The 8,043-nt window shown below is 33.0% G+C and overlaps 1 pseudogene across 1 annotated transcript; it reads right to left on the bottom strand.

Moving 5' to 3' along the window:
- Positions 1-947: 947 nt before the first annotated feature.
- LOC119571523 lies at positions 948-7,793 on the bottom strand (annotated as a pseudogene). Its single transcript, XR_005228603.1, has 10 exons — positions 7,764-7,793; positions 7,089-7,231; positions 6,132-6,245; positions 5,828-5,940; positions 5,149-5,260; positions 4,833-5,009; positions 4,520-4,705; positions 3,931-4,101; positions 3,671-3,798; positions 948-3,252 (listed from the first exon to the last, which is right to left on the bottom strand). The product of XR_005228603.1 is annotated as a dual specificity mitogen-activated protein kinase kinase 1-like (transcript).
- Between the last annotated feature and the right edge of the window lie 250 nt (positions 7,794-8,043).

The raw sequence follows: 8,043 nt of genomic DNA, 5'->3' as shown, positions 1-8,043 counted from the left end.
CGAGGGATGAGTCCCAAGGTTGGGGAGTTCCCAATCATTGGGTCCCAGTCTCCGCCTCCTAAGCCCCCCCACGACAACAACGGGCAAGGGATTGGGGGGGAAAGTATAGTGATAGACCTCTCTCTCTATCAATCTGGTTGCCATTTGCTAATTTCTTGTGAAATAATTGTTGAAAGTATTTTTGCTGTCATTTTCAGTGTGAATGTGGTATATATTCATGCATAAATGATGCAGAATTCTTTACACACTTTTCTATTTTTTTGGTCCACAAAATCTAATTTCTTTAGTCTGCCCCATATTAATCTTTCTACCTTTGAGAACTCAGCAAAAGTATGGTTCTTTTCCTGACCGTTCATTTGTTCCTTTTCAAAAATCTTTGCTCATACAACTCTTGCAAGAATCATCTTTATCAATTATAACAGAGCTTCAATTTGAGAGAAAAAAAACATATCAAACCTCTCGAGTCAAACCATCCTTTGACACCATAAACACTAATGTAACAACACTTATTAATGTAAATAATCTGATGTTAACTAGATGGTTGGAAGGTATTAAATGCAGAAATGGTAAACTGATTAACTAATCTGTTATGTCAAGTTCTGCACACAATCAGAAGTTTTTGTTTAATGCCACCAAAGTTAGGCTTGTGTTGACTGTGCTGTTCTTTGCAATTAACCACTGATATAGGTAATACGATATTAAGGAAATTTCAAGTATTTTGACTCTTATAAAACTGACTTTCTAGCTCTCTGCATTTAAAATCTCTCTCTCTCTCTCTCTCTTTCTTTCTTTTTCTTTCTTTCTTTCTTTCTTTCTTTCTTTCTTTCTTTCTCTTTCTCTCTCTCTCTCTTTCTCTCTCTCATATTTGAGTTATATTGCACAAATTACATACTATATATGCACTGTTTTTTTTCAATAATGAAGGACCACAAAATGAAATTTTCCAGCTCAATCACAGACTTTAATAAACTTCATACAAATAGTAACCTCATTTTCTGAGTAGTTTTGTATGCCCTTTGGAACATGCACAAATAATTTTACATATTCTAAAATTGCAAAATATATGAATACATTAAATGCTAGCTTTTTACCTAGGCAGCTCCAAATGCAAGCTGTTACAGTATTCAAGACAACTCTTCAGTGCATGTTAAAATTTGGATGAACCTTTGTCTTGTTATAATGCATAAACACGAATTACTATACCTGAAGAAATTGCCAAAAGGGTTAATTTAAGGATATCAAGGTTAAGCTTCCATTTTGGCAAACTGCACCAGGGTATCAAAATATTAAGAAACAGTGAGAATATCACAGATTTGTGATTTGAATTTATTGTTAATTTATAAATACAGTTTTGAATCTTACTTTTTTTTTATTTTTTAATGTTTTTTTTATTATTTTTATTTATTTTTGCTGATTCTTATAACATAAGTTAACACCTATTAGGTAACAAAAGACTCTATTACTAAACACCCAGTGACTGTTTCTTGTTCTTGATACACTCAACAATGGTTTCCAGTTTCCATTATATCCAACCTCTTTTGCTCATCTCGATGCACCCTCTTCCAATATCTAAATTACCATTAATTATCAAATGTTCCATTTACTTCTAGGACATATGCATATATTTGACCTAGCAACTTTCAATTACATTTTTTTTCCAATATTTTCAGTATCAGTAACATAAAAAAATAAAAAATGATTTAGTCTGTTATCAAAATTTACAGATAATAAATGACATTTTCAAATCTATAAACTGGTATATGGATTATAATAATGACAGCCAGTATGATTTGCATAATCTGACCATATGAATTAAAAAGAATTCTTATTGTTGTCAAAATTATTAATTCAATATATGCACAGCAAGGAATGCATGTTTCTACCTAATATCTTGGCATGTAATTGCTATGGAACTAGAAAACTGTATACTGCAAAAAAAAAAAGCATTTCACCTTATTATTTACATTTTTGACTAAAATATAAACTTTGGTATATTTGGAAGCCAAACTTGATCCTTCTCAATACGGACTTCAGAATCCTGTGCATGCAGTAATGAAAATTGTTGCCCTAATGAAACCCTATTCAATGGCAATTAATTAGACCCACAATATATTATGAAATCAACAGAATTATACAATTAATAAATGCATATTTCACCATTTGCGAATATTTCAGAGAAAAAAAAAAAAAAAAAAACTTTCAAAGCCTCTATATGACTCAATAAAATTATCCAATGGACTCCTTGGTCATGCCAACAATTTCCTAGAGGAGCCCACAGATGACAGAAATAATAATTGTCCTGCACAACCACTCTGCAGAGTTTAAATTGAAAACACTATCCCATAAAAGAGAAACATTGTGAATGAGATGCATAAACTCTGACATCAATGCATCCAACATTCCCACATTACTCTACAATATACAGCATAAAATGGATTGCACAAGGTAATTGGTCTGATTTCCAAGGCATATCTTGAGTAGTGAAGTCTGTTAGTTCAGTAAGTGATCAACATATTGACTCTGTCTATACTTAAAGCTTCTTTTTTTTTAACCTAACTATTCAAACACTCGGGTTTGACCATATCATACTTCCTAATTCAGTCTTTACAAGCTCATGAACCATCTCTCACATGTTGAAGAGGTCTAAACATTCAGTGAGTATTAAGCCAAGACCTATTTCATATACCTACAATAAAGTCTGTGAACTAACAAGTCTGGGAGAACCAACCAGTGGTATAAAATTTTCCCTAACTTAACCTTTGATATTTTAAATTAACTACTTACTCCTACTCGTAATAAGGAAGATACACTATGGTTTCTACAAAATGGTAATCTTTTGTATAAACTTGTTCTTGTGCTATCTTGAACACAATATCTGTGTACTCTAAAAATTCTCATGCAAGTTTTTCTTAAACTTCAGATGATATACAATACAATCATAAAATATATATCTGAGTTTCCTCCATCACTACTTTCAAACACTATAGTTTCTGTCATTGCTAATAAGCAATAATATACAGTTTACTTCACTCTTATGAATGACAGTTTCTTTATCACTACTCAAGAATGATGTGGTCTTCAGCCCAAAAATAGCAAGTCACCGGGACTAGTTGCACATTAATTTGGACATACAATAAACAACACTATTATCCATTTGGAACGATTAAATTATGATTTATACATCACATAGAGTAAAAGGGTTTAAGGTCGTTCTGGTGCTCCTCCAGCCAGCAGAATATGTGTAGCACTCTTCTGTGGATTTAAGAAAACCATTATTTTTTACTGAGGGCAGAGAGAGAGAGAGGGAAGGGAAAAAAATGATCGAGAGAATGTACTGAAAAAAATAAATATATAAATAAATAAATAAAATAAAATAATAATAATAATAACAATAATAATAATAATAATAATAATAATAATAATAATAAATAAAAAAGAATAAAAAAATAAAAATAAAAAGATATATATATATATATATATATATATATATATATATATATATATATATATATTATAATCATATATATAATTATTATATATATATATATATATATATATATATATATATTATATATATATATATATATATATATATATATATATATTAATATTATGATAAGATCAGTAAATGATAAAAAAAACACATTAACCACATAAGAAATATACTAACCATAACTTTTTAACTATTGCCCTCAGCTGATGGCTTAGTCGGAGTAGAAGGTGTGATGTCCATTGTCTTGCACACCCAACCAGCTATATCAACATTTTCTCTTTCTGCACGTTTATCCATTCATGATTCTGCAAGTGATCAGTGAAGGATATATAAATATGGAACAAAAATTAAATACAACATTTATAATATAGCATTATTGCAGTCATTATCAAAACAAAATTAACAAAGCTGTCATAAGCAAAACAGAAACACAATACCTGCAAAGTGGTTAGATCTGCTCTCTCGTTGGGGCTCTTTTTAAGGCATCGATCAACCAAGTCTACGAATTCTGGAGAAAATACCCCAGGTGGCAGCGCGGAGGCGGTTCGTTCACAATGTAGTCCAGCAGCTCAAATATGCCATTGGTCGTGGTTCTCCTGGTAGTCCAGCTAGAGTACAGGGTAAGTTAAATTATTCATAGTTTGCAACAATAATAATTGTTAGGTAGAACCAATTATTGATAAGTGATATGTAACTACACTACACATTTATTAATAAGAGATATATAACTACATAACACAATTATCAATTAGAGATATATGTAACTGCATGCACAACCTAAATAAAGTAGACCATTTCAGGTATGAAGGTATATGCTGTTTAATAACAACTTAAAGTATTACTGAACTTCTTTATCCTTATAATCACTGTTACTTAATTCCCACAACTTTTTATCCTAAGCCTATTTTCATACATACAAAATAAGGTATCTACAAACATCTCTCACCATCTGCATAGTATGCACCTGTAAAACCCACCATGACGTCCCACTTACTGGTCTTCACGAAACCAGTTACCGCAACTTACCCGACCTTGGTGACCTTGACGTTGGCGACGGACTCACTCCTCGACCTTCTGTCCAAAGATTTTCTGTAGAGTGGCAGGGTCTGGTGGTGGGATGGGATACATTCCAATAGCCATTTCTACAAGAGACAACCCTAAACTCCATATATCGCTGGCAACAGAGTAGTGGTCACCGTTTAATCGTTCTGGCTGGCAAAAGGAAAGGTTTAACGTGCTTAAAACATTTATATAATGAAGAAAGTATCTTCAATTTATATTCATATATAGTCATTTACACATGAAAGATCACACGTATAGCATTTCTCACACAACTTACCGACATATAGCTTCTAGTTCCCACAAAGGTGTTGGCCATACTATCAATAAGTTGTCCTGACACACCGAAGTCACAAATCTTAATCTCCCCACGAGAATTGACCAAAATATTGGAAGGCTTTACGTCTCTATGGATTATCTGGTGTTTTTCTCGAAGATATGCTAAACCCTTAAGGACCTGGTAATAGAGAAGTATACATAATTTCTGTACAGCACTGCCAAAATATATCCTCCAAATAAATCATATTTATATATGTGGTTTAAAGACCATAACAAAAACTCTTTGGATGTAACAACAGTCACAAATCTTAACTTACTGTTGAACATATTTTCCCTAAGATTGGCTCTGGGATGCGTATAGCTTTCTTCAAGCAAAGATCAAGTGACCCACCATCCATATACTCCATACAAATTGAAATTTCACCTTCACTGAAAGTGCAAACAAATCTTAGTAAATAAATTCATATATCAAATACAATTACGTTAAAATGATTATTGTAACATTCTCTACACACTGTAGTTTCCTAATACTCCTACTAATGATCATTATAACTTCAGTAACACTGTATAAGCATTTCCATGGATAAGCAGTATGCATAGGTGGATTAGCATCACTTACAAAACAGACTAAAGTTTTTTCTATTCTTCTGTATTTTTAACTACAAAGTTTTAGGATCTTTTGTCTTTGTTGCTGAAATGACAGAAAATACACACTCAAACATGTAAATGAAATTAAGCTAAAGAGAAAACAAGGGAAAGGACATTGCACTTTGAAATGCTCTTTATGTTTTACCTCTAATGTTGGACAGAGGCTAGCTTGGTAGTCCATTCTTAAATGCAAGCAACATATGAGGCTGTGTGCCTGGAGTAGGCTCATGGACCATTTTTAGTACAACTGCAACTTACAAAATTAATATTCTAAAGTCAATTTGCAATAGGTGAATAGGTTTAATTACTCAATTCTCATTATTCCTGAATTTTTGTCAGATTACTTACCTGTAAAAAGCTCCATAGAATCCAACAATAAATGGAGAGTTACACTCATGAAGTACTTTCAATTCACGAATTATCTGGTTTCTAACTGCTGGCTTCACTTCTAAATGTATAAGCTGAAAATAAAAGCTGGGGATTTGAATCTAAAATATTCTACCTTTACAGAACAGTTTAAGTATCAAATTCAGCATTACAAAGGGGAATAATTACAATACAATGTAAAATAATCCATTTCTGCTCTAATCGCCAACCCAAAAAGGAAGAACAATTAAAGAGAAGAAAGAAGATGTGTAAAACTGCACCCTACCTTACGAGCCATTGACAGTCCTGTGGGTTTGTGCTTTTCTTTGTTGACTACGCCTCCATTTCCGGCTCCAAGCTCCCCGAGTTTCTCAAAGTCATCTGCATTCAGTTCACCAATCTGACAGGAAGTAGAGGTATGGTAGTTGTTTATTTTAAAGAAGAGAAAGAAAGGCAATATTAAAAGCACAGAGTACATAATCATGTACAGTAAAAAAAAATAAGGATAAGAATATATGTAATTTTAGTAAGTAGAAAAAACAGCCAGGGTAATAAAGGAAAGCCTAACTTTCACCTTCAAAATATGTGAAATAAATATAATGCTGGAGAAATACTGCTTAAAGGTAATATAAAACTGATCAAACCAAACAGGTGAAAGATACTTAAACATACTGAGGCAGCTGATGGCTTAACCCAATCCAATGGTCATGGCATGTACATACATGCCATGCCCACTGTGAGTTTACTTGTTTAATTGTTTTTACACATAGATGGCTACACTTGTACTAAGTCACCAATGAGCCAATTACAAGTACTGCTTGTCTAGCCTGTTTACCCTTTTCCTTGATGTTCAAAAATATTTTGTTATATAATTTGCTGCTACTCATCTCTATAAATTATAATTAGAATGTCTATAATAAAAATAACACCATCAATACTCACACCATTAGTAAAAAAATAATTAAAGGAAAGGTGAAATCAGGTAAGGTCACAAGATCTACTGACTCCTTTGTGGCTAAGGGACTAGCAGAGCCATCTAAGTGCAGAGGCATTCTACAAAAAACATTTTCCCAGCGGCACTGGGTTAATAACGCTCAAAGAAAATTATCAAAAAATCACAACTGAAGTCCCCCAGTATACATGATGTCCTCAGCCTTTCTTAATTAACCAATAAAGACAACATCTTATATAAAACACAGCTTTCCTTCAGGGCAACCAAAACAATGGCAGAGAGGTAGCTAACCTGCTGTTTCTGGACGAGAATATTTCCATCCGTCTGCGTTGTGTGTCATCCATGTCCAGCTCTTGTATGCACTTTAGAAGAGATTCTAAGGACATGTTCCCAAAGCTACCTGTAGCCCCAGTGCTGGCTTTCCTCTGAGAGTGCTGTGGTTAAATCAATCTATTACCATAAATCCTACCATGAAGGAAGAAAGCTTATCATATATAACTAAAGAGTATGTCATAGAGGGATTAAAGTGCTTTGTTCATTAATACTGTTGAGTTATGAGTAATATGCAATGAACAGAAACTTATGAAAAATTAACTGTTTACATCTAGATTCATTTTCATAAATTTGTTATGCCTCAAAAGAAAAACATATTAGTTATACTACAATTATATCATAACAGTGGTCCTTAATCAAGACAAGATCTAAATGAAATATCATTTTAGAATCAAATTATTTGATACTGAAAAGTAAATATATATTATGCAAATTCCCTTAAATTTAAAAAGGAGGTTTTAATGAACAGTATCCATAGGGAAACAGAGGAAGAGGCAAACCGAAGACAAGACTGAGCGACAATATCAAAGATATTTGCGGGCTGTCGATGGTACAAGTGGAAAGAAAAGCGTAAGATCGAGTTTAGTGGCGAAGGATGGTGGAGAGGTCCACGGCTGCTCAACATGAGCATACCGTTATTGATGATGATCCATAGCCACCCATGCTTTGAGTGTTGTGTGAGTCGGCAGATATGAAGTGGGGCCATCTATTCAATATATCTTGACAAGTGAACTAGTCTCATTCATAGGTGGTAATTAGCTGGTTTACCTGGTTACCCAAATGTTATTAATTTCTATCAAACAACTAATCACTTAAAATACAAATTCCTATTTACTTCCTTTATGCTTTCTGGAAGATCAATACTACTGGGCAACCAGTCTCTTTACATGTTCTCCTGTAGCAACTATACTCT

The sequence above is a fragment of the Penaeus monodon genome, unplaced genomic scaffold (assembly GCF_015228065.2).
Source record: "Penaeus monodon isolate SGIC_2016 unplaced genomic scaffold, NSTDA_Pmon_1 PmonScaffold_666, whole genome shotgun sequence".
Taxonomy (NCBI): domain Eukaryota; kingdom Metazoa; phylum Arthropoda; class Malacostraca; order Decapoda; family Penaeidae; genus Penaeus; species Penaeus monodon.
Note: the sequence above shows the minus strand (reverse complement) of the source record. Positions and strands in the feature narration are given on the sequence as shown.